At 38.2% G+C, this 19,446-nt stretch overlaps 1 protein-coding gene across 1 annotated transcript in view; it reads right to left on the reverse strand.

Annotated features, from left to right (window-relative positions):
- Window positions 1–19,446, reverse strand: part of rassf3 (Ras association domain family member 3) — a 46,307-nt gene that overhangs the window by 11,227 nt on the left and 15,634 nt on the right. The gene's annotated exons all lie outside the window — the stretch shown is intronic.

The raw sequence follows: 19,446 nt of genomic DNA on the forward strand, positions 1-19,446 counted from the left end.
TAAAGACAAGATAACTGACAAATGATCGTGGAATTCATTAAAATAGTCTAGTTTTATATATCCCGGACAAATACGATGTAATATTAAGTATATGTATAAACAGCTTACAGACTACTGGTCACATGATTCAATGATTTGTTGATAAATGAATCAGTGGATAATGATGAGGGTTTATTAAGATTATTTTCCTACTTCTGAGTTCAAAGAATAGTTTTTGAAAATGGTCAATATTAACATCCACAACATAAAGGAATCTCCAGCTGATTTCTAAACACTTCCTTGGAATTGTGTATTGTGATTTGACTCCCTGCTCCTCATGTTCAGTCTTTGCTTTAAGCACCAGTCGGGTCAGGTGAGTCAGAGCTTATTAGCTAGAAGTGACGGGTAAGGCGATTACCTCACCATCCAGAAAGACATGCAGACAGAGGGGAAAAGACAAAAGAGAGAGAAACATGATCAAGGGAACCAGGGAAGTATTTGTTTGTGTGACCACTGTCTTTCGGCGGTCAGTAGTTAAAAGCTTATGCCTATACCACATTGCATTAGAGTTAGATGGTAAACAAAATAAAATAAAAGACAACTCTCGACCAAGTGTTGGAGGTTTTTCCCAAATCCCCATCGTCTTCCTTGTCTCCTTCCTTCCTGTGTCTGAACAGGCTAACGTGGGCCAATATTAATATTTATGTATGTATGTAGGTTTTTTTGTCTCCAATTCTGATGATTTTCAGGCCAAAATGATCCAATGCTTCTTTTTTTATACTTTTATTCTTGTTAGGGTGAAGAAATAACTCTTCGCTGGAACCTCTGGTAAGTATCACTATGTTGACAGATCGTCTCAATCAAGACGTCACTCGGCGTGAGTATGTCCAGTGTAGGTTTCGTAATGTCCAGAACAGAGAGGGTTAAGAGGAACTGGGAGGGTAAGAGCGACAAAATCCAAACAAACAGGAGAAGCAGAGCACAGCGGTGCTACAACACAATGAGGTCATGGTCCATTTAAGAGCACAGTAAATCCTCCCTCTGAAGCTAGAAGATCAACACTGGACAACAACAAGAAAAGAGGAAAGAAGGAAAAGACAAAGACAGCAGCTCGGTTCCAATGCAGACTTTTAAAAAAAAAACAGTATAAAAGCCTCTAAAGGACATGAGTTCTTCTTGATAGTGCATCATTTATATCTCTGCATGTTGTTCACATACAAAAGCTCTTAAATGTGCCTCTTTCATATTAATTTTAAAACCTCTTCATGTTTCAACAGCCAAAGAGTTCTCAGGAAAACTGGTTTCAGAGTGCCGTCAACTCTTTACTAGTCTAGAACCAAGAACCACTTGCATCCAGAGCTCTGGACTTGACTATCTTGGTCTACAAAAACTAAAGCATCGTCGTTAAGTTAAATATCTGTGTATAATTTAATTGCATTTACGTGCAGCATTATTCATAACCATGTAAACGATGGTAGTTAGTTAGCTAAAGGCTAAAGCTAACAATGGTTAATATGAACATAATCGCACTCCATAGAGATCACAATGAGCCACGCAACCATTCACTGATCAACACAGGATATATTTTTTCTAGAATATAAAATGCTGTGAGGATGTTATTTGAGATAGCATAATCCTAACCGGGCTGTTTACATTGTCAGATGTTTTAAAGCTTGAGTAACTATTTGGTGCACTGCCTGCCTGAGATTGTATGCACACTGTGGATGTGTAAACTCTCCAGACAACACTGAACTGAATCACTTTTAAAAAGTCACAGTGAAGTGCTGCAGATGAGTTTTTGATGCTGCGTATGACAATGTGTAGGCACAAGAAATCCTCATATTTGCAGTTATTTTTTTAATTTGAGGTTAGTTTATGCCTTATATGCAGATTAAAAATATTCCCTCTGTTGACCCTTCTCTTGTTTTTTAAATAAACTAATTCAACATTTGTTACTGCATACACCAACGTACTTGAAAGCCATGTGGCATTTGCTTATTTAAATTGAACAAAAGGCTAAGCTTATCATAAGTTAATCCTGTTATGACAGCAAATATACAGTATTCCACACTGAAGATGTCACCTTTGGCTTTGGCTGACATTCTTCAGCCAACTTTAGAACAGGACTGAAAACTGAAGGACAAACAGTTGCAGACCTGAGATGACATAATATGAGATGTTATGTTTAACTCCAAGTTAGGGTTATCCTGTTGTTTCCAAAATCACCCTCATAGTTTAGTCTGTATGTGTGTGAGAGTTCTTTGTCCTCAACCTTTCATCACACACACCTGCAGAAGCCATATCTTTGTTCAGCACTGTCACGCTCATCTGGATCCACAATCTGTAAATAAATGACATCATCGCACAAATGTGTGTTTAGCTAGACAAAGCATGTTTAGCTAGGACTAGGACTGAATCTTCCCTAAGGCCCTTCGTGTGTACTGCATGCTACAGGAAGACTAAACACAGTGATTTGTTCTAACTGAATCTAACCTACGTTTTAAAAGAAGAAGAAGAAAGACCTTTTCAATCTCAGCTGTGTTATTTCTGTCCTCATGTGTACTTGACTTAACAGTGTTCCTCAGAGCCATTCGTGTTGTAAATGCTCGAAATTAAGGTCAATAAAACATTAACAAGAGTTTATACTGTCAGTTTACCATATTACACCATTTTCTCAACAGTCCTTTGTACTATATGTGGAAAATAACAATCTTGAAATAACGTATTGCTCTTTACTACTTTTTAATTTGTCCTAGTCAACTGTAGTGAATTGAACTTTGGTCTACAAAGTATTACAGAAAAAAATACAGAAAAGTAAAAAAAAGTCAAAGTATACATATTTTTAATCTCTTATCAATTAAAACTACCAAAATATTTTGTAAAATTGACTTAAAAATAAATTTTTGCATGATAACCCACCTGCTGTACACTGAAAAATTTATTAATAATTTAAATGGCCCACTAACTTAAAATAAAGCATATCCCATTTTTCCAGTGAACCAATGAAAAATATTCTCAGAACCGACAATTTGAAGTCAGTCTCTCCGCAAACTCTCTGCCACTGACATTATTCCTCCTTTGCAATTAATTTTTGGATTTATCCATTCTTGTAGTGTCCTTCCTATCCTTACCATCCTTACTCTCACCACTTCCCTCTTTCAGTTACTTCCTGTTGAATCCGTCGGGGGAAGCTGAGATGGGCCACACCTTTCCTTCCAGCATTCCTGCACTAATTGGTGCATACATGTAGTGTACAAGTGGAAGTGCTCACACCTTTCCTCTATAACAAACATTCTTCTGCTAATAGACATAAACAGACACTCAACAGCTCCTTATATTTCTAGGGTAACAGACATACAACTGATGCAGCACAGGACTGATATTGAACCTCTCATTTTCCATTATGCACTGTGAAACTTTACAGTATTAATATACAACCACTTTGTGCCCGATACAAACACCTGTTGTTTCATGAGTTTCTCGTCATTAAACACATAAGTAAAACATAATTCAACAAGGTAACAACAAAGCTAGAAAAAGCAACCAGAGCATTAAAGCATCACTAATAAATAATAAGTAGTTTCAAGTTAAAAAAACTGATAAGAACAATCACAATATAAAATATTGCACGCTTTTAATAACCACTTAGAAAATTGCAAAGTGTTACAACATATACATCACTCACCCAAATGTGCATAAAAAAGCTTTGAAAGACCCCCAGTCTAAAATGAACAAGTTTAGAACAAGTTTAGATAAAAAACAAGATTAGATTTCTAAATCTAAACCCAACTGGACCCACAAAAACCTCTAATCTGATTTTATTTTTCAAAGAAAAAACACAAAAACTATTATCTTTGTAAACAGAGACATGAGTCCTCCAGACTAAACCATCTGGACCACAAGGAGACAAGATGCTTCATCCAATACAATGATGTGAAACAAAGTGGACCGTCAGAATGTTTCCAAAGCGGTTCAGAAAAGTCCAACAAGTAAAAATGGACAATATGGTTATGGTTCAACTCTTTGCAGGAGTCTGTGTGAACAAGTGTGTTTAGAGGGACCACCCACAGAATGGAGGTCCATCAAGAGGAGTGAAAAACGGAGCAAGTAAGGACAAAAAGGGAAGTGGGAAGGATTAGAAGAAATGGGAAGAGTAAGACTAAGGAGGAAATGTGAGGGAGCAGGGGAAAAAACAACAAGGAGGAGAAGTTACAGAGCAAAAGTAACGTATAAGGAAGTGAATTTCCACCTCAGCTACTCACAGCAGTTAACTAACTGTGGAGATAAATTCAACATTAAAAACTGTAAACTGGCAACCGCTCGCTGAGAAATGTTCTCATTAGATTCTTCACCAAAACAACAACATGCTGGGGAAAGATACAGCTTGGATGTGACTCATATCTTGCACATACTCTGATGTATCCCATGCACATAAACACCCAGAGTTCATGGTGGATTATCAGTTTTTCCTGAAGTCAAGAGATTTCTAAATACAAATAATAAGAGGGAGAAAAGAAGAATACTTCAGCAACAGGACTAAAGAGGTGTGTGGTTGTGTGCTGAATCATAATGTGTGGGCTGATATTTTGAAACCTCAGTTTTGTCCTTGAAGGAAGACGGCAAAGGGAGTGAAAGAGAAGAGGTGTGTCAACAATAGGTCAAACTTCCTCCATAGTGCTTTCACAATTATTAAGGGTTAGTTTATTAACTATAAATTACTCTACAACATAAACTACTACATTTCCTGTTAATCTCCAAGTCTCCATCTCCTAAATGTCAAAAAATATGCATAAAACTGCTCTAGAAGTAACAAGATCTATAAGATCTGTAACTTACATTTAAACAAAGTGTATTTTGTGTTAACAACAGCTGCTAAACCGAAGATATTTCATTTACTACATAGCAAAAGACAAAACAGTGGACAAATGTTTCATTTATATATCTTACAGCTTAAGTTGACATGTTAATTATCTATTAACTATTGTAGCGCTACCGTTGTTTCTGTTTAATAATAATATTATTATGCTCCATGTAATAAATTACATGCTCCAGCAATTAATTTTTATTATCCTCCATTATATTTCAGGACATTGTTCATATTCCCCATTTGTCATGTCAAAGACCATAGAGTTTGCACTAGAATATATTTTAACGTTGTACTCATATAATTAATAGAACAGCTATAAAGTATCAATACTGATAGATAAACTAATGAGACATTTAAAAACCCACTGACACTAAAATGACTTCATAAGATTAACGTTTGTTGCAAAACTCTGGGAATACTGGCACATCATCAACTTTTACGTCAAAAAAAGCCACATGAAGTTTTTTAATGAGACGAGGTTGGACTCTTTAAAAACCACAAAAACACAAAAAAAGAATCATTCCAGAAACACAACATGACAAAGGAAACAAACAAAGCAGCAGTAATGTATGGTGATGAAAGCAAAGTTCACTACAGAATACAAACTCCCCACAGCAGTTTCAGTGAGTCAGATGTGAAGCAACAGTGTAAGAGCCATTCACCATCAGTCATATCTGACAACTTTATTACAATATGATCCTCGTTGTGTCTGACACTCCTCCTACAAGAGAATACAGCCTCTGTAGGCTACATGAATGCTGCAATGAGATAAAAATGTATGTTTTAATGAGAAACTGTAGCTTGAAGACAATCATCCCACCTTACACATCAGTACACCTTAAAACTGTTCAAAATTTCAGCTCAACTAGCTGAGCTACTGCCATCGAACATACACTTTAATGCTTTGTATTAGCATGCTAAATGTTACATGTTACATATTAACATGTTAACATCCAGAATTGTCTATTTATCTGCTGGCGATATCCAAAAAGAGATAAATATATTGGATGAAATACAAACGATGAAAAATTACCACAACAAGGCACGACATCAAAAAAATGCCAATTGTACTCCAAGAGTTACAAAACATCTACAGAGACATGTAAGTTATGCTAAAAAACAAAGAGTGACCTTAAAGAAACATAAATTGTTCACAATCGACAGAGCTGCATGGTTCGTTATCGTTTTGTGTCTGACGCCTGTGCCTGGCGATAACAACAGAGCCAACTGTGTTACGAATGTACGAAAAGCCAAGTTTAGATTTTATTGACCATCCTCTTTGGGTTTTATTCTCTTGTAATGGATTTTCATTCTTCTTCTGCTTTTAATAGTCTGATTATTTAAAAATGTATTTTATTTCAGATGTTTCACAGAATGAACAAGTAGAAATAACTCAAATTATATAACGTGGTATCAGGGTACTACCAGTCATTACCATGACACAATGGACACAATGTGGATGTCAAAGGCAGGTGTGTCTGTGTGGAGCCTGATAATGGAAACAATACCTGTTGTGTGAAACGGTCATTTTATAGTGAGACCAGCTCCTTCACCTCTGCTGCAGTGGAAAGTCCCTTTAAAAGGTGTGAACATCCCCCACCTCCAAACACATACTACCACAGCCAAAATACAGACTTAGGGATATTCTACCACCATGAGCCAAATCCTAATGTTTAAAACCTCCACACACACATACTGATCAGTCAGAGCACTTAAAACACACAGAGTGTAAAGGTTTTATTTGGGTTTTTGTGTATTTTCACCTCACTACATTCACAGCTGTTGCTGTACTGTTGCTTCATTTTAAGTATCACATGAAAAAGCGAATGACACACATCCTGTGGGTCATTTGACACGCAAGTGTGTGTCTGTCCCATCATTACGTGTAAACCTGACATTAAGCATGTTATGGTGTGATGACTGGAGAGTGTGGAATGTACTTTACTCAACTGTATTTCACATTTAGTACTAGTTCAGTACTCAGCAGCAGGGCACCACCAAAATATTTAAATTACAACACTGCTCATAAATTAGCATACTTTTCCCATGTTTGCATTAAAATTAATAAAAATGTAAAACTGTAAAGGAATAGTTTAGCATTTGGTGAAGATATCCATTTGCTTTGTTGAGTCGTACGGGAAAATATAGCCAAACCTCATATGTGTAAACTAGTTAGCTTAGCATAAACGCTATAAACAGGAGGAAATAGGTAACAAACTCAGTCCCTAGTGCTTATAGCATCGCTATAAAACATCTGATTGTACCATGCAAAAACCTGCTTCCAGTCTGCATAATAAGCCAAGCTAAGCTAAGCTAACAGGTTGCCAGCTCCAGCTAGATATTTGTTGTACATTTGTTGTTTGAAACATTACTTAAAATGATTACTAGAGTTTCAAAAGTGTAATCAACAGATTAATTCATGAAGTAATTTTTATTTTGCTTTTCTATAAACAACTGGTACTGGTACAATGTCACCAAGTGGGATTTTCACTTGCACCAACACACTTTATCTGCACTAAACAAATATTAGTCAATACATTACTGCATTGACAGCGTTTTACTTTCTAAGTTTAACTATGTTCAATAAACAAGATGGATGGCTTGTGCTGAGAAAACATTCACACACATCGTCTGAACAAAACTTCAACTTTCAGCTAACCACAACACAAACTCTCACGATAAAAACGGTATTTCAAAAAAGAATATCTAAATATTTCCACACTGGGTTGTCTTCAACACATCAACACATACTTTCTGTTGCCCTGCCTCATCATTAGACTCTCACTTTTTCATTTGCACATCAAACACAGAACCAACCCTCCTCAAATTGTGCTGTGGTTTGGTGATAATGGCATCCTAGAGATTATGGTCACTAAACTGCTCCCACATGAACTGAGGACTGGTATGTGGCAGAATAGCTTGCAGAGCATGTTGGGAACAGCAGAGACCAACCAACACGTTTCATTACAGATCACATAAACACACAGAAGACAGGGCAGAAAGACCTACTTACTTTTCTACAAGCAAACTCAAAACATTACATAATTTTAGCAGCAACTTTGACACTAAAAGAGCTGGATAGTGCTGTTTTATCCTCTGCTTTTAATAAGCAGGAGGGAAATAAAGAAAAGTGCCCTGTGTTCTTCGTAAATAAATAAGTTTTACTTAACTTTATTTAATGAAACTCAGAATGTCTGCTATTGTTGCTGGTGAAAAGCAAAAATTAATTTACTCTTTATTGTCATTGGGTGTATCTGCTGCAGAGGAGGTAAGATGGAGTAGGGGGATGGGGAAAAGAGGGGCTGTAGAAACCACTTGACCACCTGTTCAGAGACTCTGGACCAGAGCCATACAGTAAAGGGTTTGTTTGAAGCAGCTGGTTGCACAATTCATCACTGCTGACAAGCTTCATGAGCTGTGGCCAAGACAAAAACACACAGTGGACACTTAGCGTAGGCCTGCAACTAATGATTACTCTCTGTATCAATCAATCACTCTGTCTGACCCTGATCGTTTACTCTACAAAACGTCCAAAAGCAGTGGGAAAGATAAAACGAAATGAAGATACCATATATTGAATGCTCCAATATGCAAGTAAATGTTTGCAAAATCAGTTAATTTAATGCTATCATGATGTCGTACATGTCATCAAAACATGTTATTTTTTTCCAGCCATTATAGACCAATAAATCGTTCCCTTCTCCGCTTTTTCTGTAACACACTGTCTGACAATCACCTCATATTCTCCATGACGCAGGAGGCTCCTTTCAAAGGCAGATTTATCTTATTATACAACTACCCAGTGCTGTGTTAGATGTACTGTACTGTGTGAGTGTGTGTTTCCAGGCATAAAAGCACTCAGGTTCTGTTTGAAAAGATAGCGTGTGCCGGACAGTTTAGAACAATTCCACTTATGTTTCCTTTGGAAAAGCAGAGCACAGGAGGAGAGGGGAAAGGCTAAAGAGTCTCATAAAAAGCTTTATATAACCTGCGGACGGTCAACAGGGACTGCACGTCAAAACACAGGACTGCAACAGGTCTCTTAGATCACGTATGCTGACAGACACACAGCTGTGTTAGCTCATGCATTATATTATACATGCAGAGTCATCGAGTGAAGTTAATAGTTTGAAAGAAATCCTTTAGACTTGAGTTGATAGTTTTGCAGCTAGATTAAATCTCATCTCTACTGTAAAGTAATTACAATGCAGTGAAGTATGCAGGGGAACCCTGTAAAATGTATTTCTGTGTGTGCAAAAGCTTCTGAAGCTGCAATTAAACTGTCAAGAGACACTGTAAACCTAAAATGAAAGTCAGACAAATTCTAAGTGGGTTGAGGGAAAGTTTAACCACTGTTGCTGAGCAATATCATCCAACACCATGTTGAAATGCCTTTAACGTGGTGTTGTAAAAATAAAAAGCAACAACAGAAACTTACAAGGGGTCGTCTACAGCCATGCTGGCAGCTCTACACAGTAGTGCTTTGAGTTCAATGCTAACCAGCAAAGCTAACAAACTGATGTTAAGCTGGTTTATTGTTAAATATCAATTCAATAAATTAACTTACGCTACAGAAAATCCACCAAAATTCACTAAGGGGCCAAGATAATGTTCTGTTTTTATAAAGATCTGAACCGTTGCTTCATTCAAGCGCCACATTACAGCCGCCAACAAACAGAAAGAGAGAACGATCCCCAGCTCCTGTGTTTATGGTTGGCATGGCAGTATTGAGTCTCAACACTGTAAAGGTTGACTGAAAGGACAAAATACAGCTGTAATTTATACAGGAGGCACACAGTCGCTCGTATGATGCTTGATCTGCCAGACAACCAACCTGTGGCCTCTTGATGTGGTAACTGAGGAAGCTATAATCACAGACTGAAGACAGACTCATGTTAAATCCTCCTTCTGTTATTGTTTTTAGTAACAGACTTCTATATTATGCAAACAAATCCCTTAACATTTGAGACTTCATTTACAGATTTCAAGAGATGAATCATGCTTAGTGGGTCATGAGTTTAATCTGCATCAGTGGATGTGGCCTAATAGTCTTTAGTGAAGTTCAAAGACGGCCAAGGAGAGTTCGACTTACACTCAAAGTTCACCCTGCACGTTTATACTGTAGACACAGTATCAGACACAAGGCCGCCACCATGATAAACCAGGAGACTTTGCTTAATTGGAACTAACATCAAGTGTTTCAAGCAAAAGGAGAAGAAACTGTGTTCGAATCAGCAAAACACAGTCGTAGCAAAGCAACATGGAGTCGTCAGGTCTCCTCTTGCAAAAATGAATCATAATACAAAGTGTTAAGTCTAACCACAGACTAGAATCAAGAAAATAGAAACTTTTGCTATTGTTCCATGTAAACTCTGGACATAAATAAAATTAAAAAGGTTTAAAAATATGCTTATTACATCCAGCAATTCTCTATATTCTTCTCTTTGGAAAACAAACTAGTCATAGATTGAACCAGTGGACAGTTAAACAACAACCAGGTCTTTAGTGGTCATGCTGGTGTTGAGAGAACAGGAAGGTGAGTCGAGAACAGCCAGGAAGTGACACAATAGACATACAATAGAGGAGGAGAGAAGGGGATAGAGGGGGTGAGGAGGAGGAGAGAGCAGGGGGTGAGGCTCAACAGACAGAGGAAGGAAATCTAGAGAGGGAGAATGTGAGAATGGACAGATTTGGATTCACGTGTACATGAGGACAGGAAAGGCTGATGACGAAAAACCATTTTCTTTGGCTGTGGATTTACCAGCTCAACAATACTGAAGAGCAGGGCTGCAGCACTCTGGAGATATATGGATCACATTTTGTTTTCCATTTACTGTTTGTCATATTTTTGCAGTAGATACACTAGAGAATGAAGAGGAGAGATGATTTAAAGGATTTTAAATGTCTTCTTCATGAAGACATTTGTAAACGAGGTGTACTGCTGCTGCTGCTGGCATAAAAAATGTTTACCCAACGTATGTGAGAAAAAGAGACAAAGAGAGAGATAAGATCTGTGTCTGTCATAGTCACTCTATCAGTTGGCCTTGGATATAAAAACAACAAGGTGCTTTTCTTACAGCAACCAATGAGATGATCTAACTCTAACAATAGAGAATGAGCTCACTTAATATGAGCTGGGACTCCAAAAAATTCCCCTTAGAAAAAGAAACTGATTTGAAAATGAAAATAGTGATAAAGTATCAACAGCACAACGATACTGGTCTAACCAGACACAGGCAATTTGGATAAAACTGAAATGAACACAGTGTTAAAACACACCTGGGAAAAACTGCAGGGTGCGGCCAGGTACGAATATTTCACCATAAATCTATCAGCAGTAGGAAGAAGAACAACAAACAAGCTCCCATTATACAACACTGTACTGTACACTATGATGTCAGTTCATTTCAAATGCAAATATAGCAGCTTACCAAGAAAAGAGATCATAGTAATAAGAATTTACTGCCCGTCCTGAGAGGAAATATCACTTCCTTTTACAGGCTGACGCACAGAATTAAAGCTGCGACACAGTAACTGTTGTCTAAAGCTGCTGATTTAAAGGCTGAAGATTGAATGTTTGGCCACTTATTAAATTCTGTTCTTATACGAGGTAGAAAAGTTTTTGTTTATTCTTTGTTTCAGTAAAGTAAAAACCAGTATCAAAACACATTTTTCAATTCCTCTCAAAGTGTTGAGTGATACCAACACACAAGCAACTGCACAGGAAATGTGCATAAATAAAGGTCACTTCAATCAGGAGTTGAAGATGCATAAAGAGTTAAAACATCAATCCATGAATCAATTAGTAGATGGCAGTTCATCTGCAATCACTGGTGTAATGATTTAGTCATTTTTAAAGCAAAAATACCAAAGAATTCAGCTCAATTCAAACTAGTTGTATAGGGTTTTGGAGTGAAGGTTGCACAAAACAAGCAATTAAAAGAAAATTCTCAGCTTTACATCACTGTGAATGTAATAACCGAGAGCTTTGGGCTTTTCTGTGCAAAATTAAAAACATAAGTTTGGAGACCTGGATGCTAAAATTGATGTTTTGCATCTGTGACATGTTCCACCTCTTACACTGTAAAGGTGTGACAGGTGTTTGCACGTCATTGCATTTGTGCATGCTATCTGCACACGCTTCAGTTCAAACCGTGAGCCTAAACAGTGGAAAACATTTGATGCATGATTGATTTTGTTTTGAAATATTGCACATAAAGAGAAGTGTCAGTGCTGCAGCACGGTCATGAGCTCACATGTGAAAGATGGTGACCATGCCGCACATGAAAGCTACAGTCTGTGAGGATGATCTGAATTGAAGATGAGCCGGTTTAGCTGGTCAGTGTGTGTGTATATGTAGATGTGTGTGTGTGTGTCGGGGGGTTGGGTAGGATTACCCTCGACTGGTTTTCCATGAGACACAAAGACCCACTGGTCAGCGTGACATTTCATGACAGAAACACCATTCACACACTGAAAAGGTGAATGAGTGGGAGGGAGAGCATGTCTGTGTCTGTGTTGGTATAAACCCTCTTCTGACCACTCTGCTACATCTCCTTCCCAGAATCAGCCATCACTCTGTTTGTCCTCCCCTTCTCTGTTTGCACTGGACCCTATTAAACTTCACTTTCTCATACAGACCATATCCTGAAACCTTAATGAGAAATGTCTCCTCTCTCCTTGGAGCCACTGTGATTAAAAAATAATAAATCCATGAATGAGTGGAGCTGTATCCAGTAAAGAAGTTCTACTAGTTCTACTAGTTCTACTGCAGCTGAATGTCTCTACAGTCCACACAAGCAAGTGCACAAGCACCTTGTATAAATAAAATAGCGTCCAAAATTTGGAAACGTGATTTATATTTGGCGAGCAGTTGACGCCAGCTCATTGACAACCAAACTTAATGTTTTTTCTTATATATTTATCATGTAAAAAAAAATTGGGGGGGATGGAGACAGAGCTGAAAATACTGCTTTCACATATTGACCACAAGTACAGGTCAGGCTGTAGCATTGACTTCCACACATGTGCGTTGGCAGTGAATTTACATTGTGAATTATCTGCACACATCTGAGCTCCATGAGAACAGTGTGCTGCATAACATTAACTTTAATGTCACTTATCAAGTAAACATACCAGAACTTCACCAGTTTCAGTTTCTACAATGAAGGAACTAATTGATTATATGGAAAAACAGCAGTCAATAGATGAAAAACTAGTTCAACATGATGTACTTTCATAGTTTTAGTACATTACACATACGAGTACAGCTCGGAGAGAAACACAAATCCACATTAACTCACATTATACATTCTATTTTTCCAATACAGAATCAGTAATTTAACACAGCAGTGTCACATATTCTTCCCCAAAGGACACATCCCCTCTTTAGTTGTAATTACTGCTGGCATGTGGAAAACCACCAAGCTGGTTCCAGCATCCCGGTTCAGAGCTGCATTTTAAGAAACCATAGGTCACAACCTCTCCTGGAGCACTGTACGGGCCACATTGTGCATCCACACAAACACACACCCACTTGAGGAATGAGGACCTGTGTTACAGTGAGGGGGTCATGCATTGATGCAGAGTCTGCAAGCCACTCATGTCACACACATTAAGTAGGCAGAGACGAAGAATAGCGTCTTTCTGTTACAGTATGCTGAGTCTTGAAAGCGTGGAACAAACCATCTGTGTGTGCAAGACTGTCTAAGACCCTGTGTGTGGTGTGAACGCAATATATGAGTGTGTGTGTCTGTGTGCAAGTGAGAACCACTTGAAGAGTGCAGGAGCCCAGTATTTACCAAGGGACGTGGAGAGTGACCCAATTTTTTGAGTTCCAGACATGATCAAGCCAAATTTCTAATTCTCTCAGTCTGCAGTCGAGGACACAACCTCGCAAACAAAGTAAAACTATGTTTGAATGCATAATTGTATTTAGAGTTGTTTAAACTCTGGGTGGTGGTTAAAGCGGGTCACAAGGTTGGAGCTGTAATGGGCTCATGTGAGTCCTTGAGGAAAGCGACGGTCCTGTTGATCACAGTCTCCTACTTCTGTATTTTTAATTCAACTATTGTTGAATTGGTAGTTCATTTAGAAAACCCTTTAACTTTTAAATGGCGTCTTCTTTAAATAAGAGGGAAACTCACACTTATTCTCAAGTGAAATGTGGATTGGGCAGGTTCATTGTTTGTATGCAAAAATCCTATAAAATGCTCCACACATGCCAAATACCAATGACAATTCTGTGGATTTAAAAGTGTTCTGGTTCACTGACAAGCCTATTTCAAAGCTAAAATATAAAAATGCAAAGGTTACACATCATTTGAGTCCTGTTGTGAGTTCGGTGTCGAGAACAATGTACAAGGTCATGAGTTTTACAGCTGGTCATGAATTTTATAGGACTTTTATAGGACGGAGATAACAGGTGAACCAACTAAACTATACTACATATTCGCCGAACTGAAGTATGACGATTAAATCAATGTAAAAGTTCTTCAGTTCTTATTTATGTCGTGTGTATTTTCCAAGAAAAGCTAAGAAACTTTGATTTTTGAACTTTTAAATGAAGTTCTGTACGACACCCGCCACTGCCTGGGACGCTTTCCTTTAGCTTTAAGCCGAAATACGAAACAACAGTTTGTCTCCACAGACACAGAGAGCTCCCAGAGGGGTTAAACTCAAACATTATTCTCAGTATTAGCTGTTTTTTAGGTGTTTACCTTGCTCTCTGTGACTTTGCCGGAGGGTTTCTTGAAGAAGGAGGTCCTGGCCGTGAAAAAGTACTCTTCGGAGTCCTCTTCCAAGCTGCTGTAGCCACTGCTCATCGTGCTATTCCACGTCATTTGCGGGGAACACTTCTCGACTCAAACTCGGCCGCATCAAAACCCCCAAAAACTGAACGGTTGTTGGGGAGAAACGAACTCCAGGAACCCGCCAGGGACCGAGGCGTCGGTTGGTGTGTGACCGCAGGACTCGCCGTCTGCCCGGGGAGGACTTCCTCTTTCAAATCCGCTCAACCGTCTCCCGTTAACTCCACCGGCACGAGCAAAACTCATTGAGAGGTGTCCATTTTTAACAAGAAAGTGTAACTAGCTCTAGTAAATCGTCTAATTCAAAAAGAAAACGAAATAAACCAAGCAAATCTCCATATAAACGACTTTAAGACCTTTTTACTTCAATGTTCTGAGTTCGGACCGAGTGACAGCCAGCTACAGTGCGGCCCCGCCCACTACGAGCAGTTACTCCAATCAGCTGTCTGGATATTAATGAAGTCACGCCCTGTGCAGCTGAACAGCCAATCAGCGCTTTGACAGTCAGTTTAAGAGGAACTAATAAAAAAGTACTTGAGGTACTTGTACTTTATCTAAATACTGCTGTTTTATGTACAGTAACTTACTTTTACTCCACTGTAATTCAAAAGCAAATATCTTGTATTTACTGCTATAGACACAGATTTTGAATACAAGTGTAATGAGCTAATAAATTATGATTATTATTATGACTTGACCACATGGCTCCAAATCAGCTGTTACCATCACCTTATTTTTACATCACTACCTTTTTTTACTGTATAATTTAGGTTTATCTATGAACAAATTAACAAATGTAAAAATTAATTCACCATTAATATTTTCTGTACCTAAGCGTAGCTCCCAAACCTTTGCTGTCTTTATTGCTATGTAAAAATCTGAATAGAATCAATGCTGGATGATTTTTCTAATAAAATTCTGGCAAATAAGGTTTGTGAAGTATTTATCTGTTCTTGAATTACACTTATCAAGGCCTAAACATTTTAGATTTCTGCAGAAACCTTATTTATGAGGCACATGTGGACTGGACTTCCTTCTTCAATAGTGCTTTAAATACTGACTTTTTATTAATTGATGCAGACAAATTGGTTTCAGTGGAGTACTAGTACTTTTGTACAGGTTTAGGTACATTTCAGAACATGTGCTTAGTACTTTAACTTGAGAACAAACTTAAAAAGGCCAGGCACCAAAACCTCTACTATGTTTGTACACATCTTTACAGACTTTATATGTAAGTGTATCTTCTAATAAATGCTATTATTGATAAACAAACAGCAGAACTTCATGCATTATTGTTGTAAAACAATATGTTTTTCTAAACATAAAAAAATATTCTTAAACTTGTTAATAATAGTTTACAATAGTTTGAACAATCCCAACTGACATCTAATCTAAAACTACTTATTGCATTGTGGAGTAATACCCCATCTATCCTAACAATGTGCAATAGAGTGCTGTATCTCAGCATGTTTCCATTCATGCTTAAACACAAAGGAGATTCAAGCTTGCACTTTTTACCCTCTGCACTTCCCGCTGACATTTGAAGTGCCCAAAGGCAAAAAAAGGGAGAGAGAGAGAGATTTCTTTTGCCTTACCGGTGGAGCTGGTGGAGCTGGTGGAGTAAACCTCAAACCTCCAAAACAAAGTTTAAAAAAACACCACAGACAAGAATATAAATTTCCTATATTCCTAAAATAAAAGGTTAAAGGTTAGTTACAGGGCAGCAGCCTTTTACAGCTCATACATATGTGACCCTGTTCTCATTATTACTCTGAACGCACTGCGTTTTTAGGATGCAGCAAATAAGCAGCTTCCCTTTTAGGCCTTAACATCTTTTCTCACCAACCTGCCGATAACCACTCATGTTTTTATATAATTAGATTTTTCCTTCATTTTCAAATGTGATCAACTTAAAATCCATCTCAGGTCACTATGGTGTTAACTAATGATCAATTAGTTTTGTGTCCAATCCCTACAAATGTTTAATCTGCCTTTAATTCATTCAGTAAACTTAAGAAAATAACTGACATGACAGCTGTTATGTCTGTGCAGTTTCCTTCATAAATAGTCCTATTGAGTATCAAAACCAAAAACAAACCAACACTACAGGACTATACAGATCAAGAAATCTGTTTATATGATGTTTTCCTATAACTGCTCTGGACAATGGGAGGCTCTGGTTCAGATCAGCCAAACCCAAATGAGAGGTCTTGTTTCCATGTGGTGTGGTTTGGTTTTACCATAAGGCCAGACAGTTTGAAACACTGACCGGTCAGCATGGGGTTTGAAGGTTGCCACCAGTATTTCTGGATTAAAGCTAGTTAAATCTCATTGTGTGCCAACGTTTAGTGTAGAAATGTGGTGTTTACACTGGATTTTTACTGGTCAGGGTGAAGAATCTCATATACACCACTACAAACTGCAATCTGAAGTTAGCATTGTGCCCATTCATCCCTATAAAAGTTGCTCAGTGTTGCATGTGAGGAAAAAATCCTCATTCTTCTGGATACTGGAGTCCAAAGGAATGACTGCACCTTAGTGCAGTGTGTTTGGGTGCATATGAAGAAACGCACATATAGTGCATCCATGCTGACGTCATTTAGCATCAATAAACACAGATGAGAATTAAAAACACAGTGAAAGCTTGTTTTACAGTATGAGTAGTCGAGCAGCAGCTTGACCCACTACTGAGTTTATGTGCTCATAAAATGGATCAGAGTTTTACTCATGTTTCCAGCGGGTGGTGTTTAAGTCTCTTATATTGCCCCTTTATTCCCAAACAACTGGAAACCATTACTGATCACAGAGATGAATAAAAGTGTACCTTCTGTTTTTAGCTACTTCCAGCACCTTGTTCCCCACTGCACACAGAGTGAAAGATTTTTAACATCATATGTTCTTATATCAGCCCACCCAGCTGCTAAAAAGCCCCAAAACATCAGCAGGATGAAATCCACAGTACATCTGCACTAAATCAAGGCAAACACACGCACATAAGCATGCATGCAGCAGTAGAAACATCCAGTGGACTAGATGAGCGATTTTTAAATGGACACACTCTAATTTAAAACCAGTGGGGTTAGAAAAGGTACCAAAAATAAATGAGCCACATCTGGGGCTGCCAAACCACAATCTGGGTTTGCTCAGATCCATCCAAAGCACACACTCCACAGATAAGCATGCATGTCACCATCTTGCCCCTGACCTGTCCAGCGTCATGCAGAATGAAGTCCAAAGCAAAAATATACACTTTAAAATGCTTTAGACCACACTATTTCTGTTTTTAAATTAGTTATTTAAAATAAATCAGAAAGTACTTTAACTTTATCTGTTCTTCTGTTGTTCAATTTTCATGGTTTTCATGAACAATATCTACTGATTACACATAAATGCCTGAATGTGTAGTATTCACACAGACGCAGAAACACACACTCTGACATTAGTCGGCTCCAGCAGAACTGTTGGAGGTGATGAGGTGGAAGCATGTGAAATCAGCACACAGGTTTCCCACACACACCATATTCAGAGGTATTTCGACCGAGAGCCACACCCTGGTGAAGAAACTCACACTCACACAGAGAGAGGTGGTGTCACTGGTGTTAATCTGCTGTCCAGTCGATTTGGCCTGGAGCCAGTCTGGTTACACATTACTGAAATTCCAGTGAGACCAGGTTGTGACACTCTACTGTAACTCTGTGACTGTTAACATGAGGGCCTGGGTGCAACAGCCAGATTAAAAGATTACAACTTTCCCAGGAAACTGAAATTCATATTGTTCTGCATCTAACTCAATGCAGCAACAAATAGTAACAACATCTAAAACCATTATTTTACATTTTACACTAACAAGTCAAAGAGTTAATTTTATCCTTCTGCACACACACTCTCATAAAACCCAACAATTATTTTCAGAAATGTACTGTCACAAAGCTTAAAGGGCCAAAGAAGATATAAAAGAAGGGTTTAAGTCTCCTCTACAGCCCACCTTTACTCCCTGGCACAAACAGAAACAGCGAGAACACTGGTGTGTATCTATAGCTAAAGGTCTGGTTAAACAATAATCCAGTTTCAAAGCTGGAACCGACTTTAACAGACCTTCAAATGTGTCCTTGGTGATGAGACAGTAATGGGATCAAGCAACATCAAAGCATCAGATCCAGGTGTAAAGATGAATTAATGATCTTTTCTATCAAACAGTATCCACCTCTTAAGACCACTGAAGTCTGAAGAAAGAAGACACAAAATGGAGAGAGGGAAGTTTGAAATTTTCCTTCAGGCTCTTTACTTAGTAATACTAGTACTGTAGTATTTGTACATGCACACAGGTGTGTTTGCAAATGGGGTGTGGGTTCCTCTTTTTTTCTGCGGGTATGTGTTTAGGTTCTCAAATATAAAGGCAGTAGGAGCTCATAGGGTGGTAGGTATGTATGTTATGACTTTTTTATTTTCTCCAGTAGACACTAATAAAGGCGAACTACATCCATCTGTGTCAGACACAGCAAAAACCTACAGGCAAAGGTGAGTCACACATGTTAAATGTTGATAAATGGCATATAGAGAATCCTGCAGGCTGAAATCAAACACCTGTATTTAGTAAAGTACTTAATTCCTGTAGTCTGGGAATATTCAAACTAATAATATACAGGACGGTGTAACACCAAAGCATGGAGCAAGCATCACACATTTAATAAAGAATACCAAGATTGTACATAGAGACAGGAACAGCAGGAGTCCGTCGTAATGTGGCACACTGTGGGGCTTATTACAGGTGTTAAATATCCAACCTGAGCT

The sequence above is a fragment of the Anabas testudineus genome, chromosome 23 (genome assembly GCF_900324465.2).
Source record: "Anabas testudineus chromosome 23, fAnaTes1.2, whole genome shotgun sequence".
In the NCBI taxonomy this organism is placed as follows: domain Eukaryota; kingdom Metazoa; phylum Chordata; class Actinopteri; order Anabantiformes; family Anabantidae; genus Anabas; species Anabas testudineus.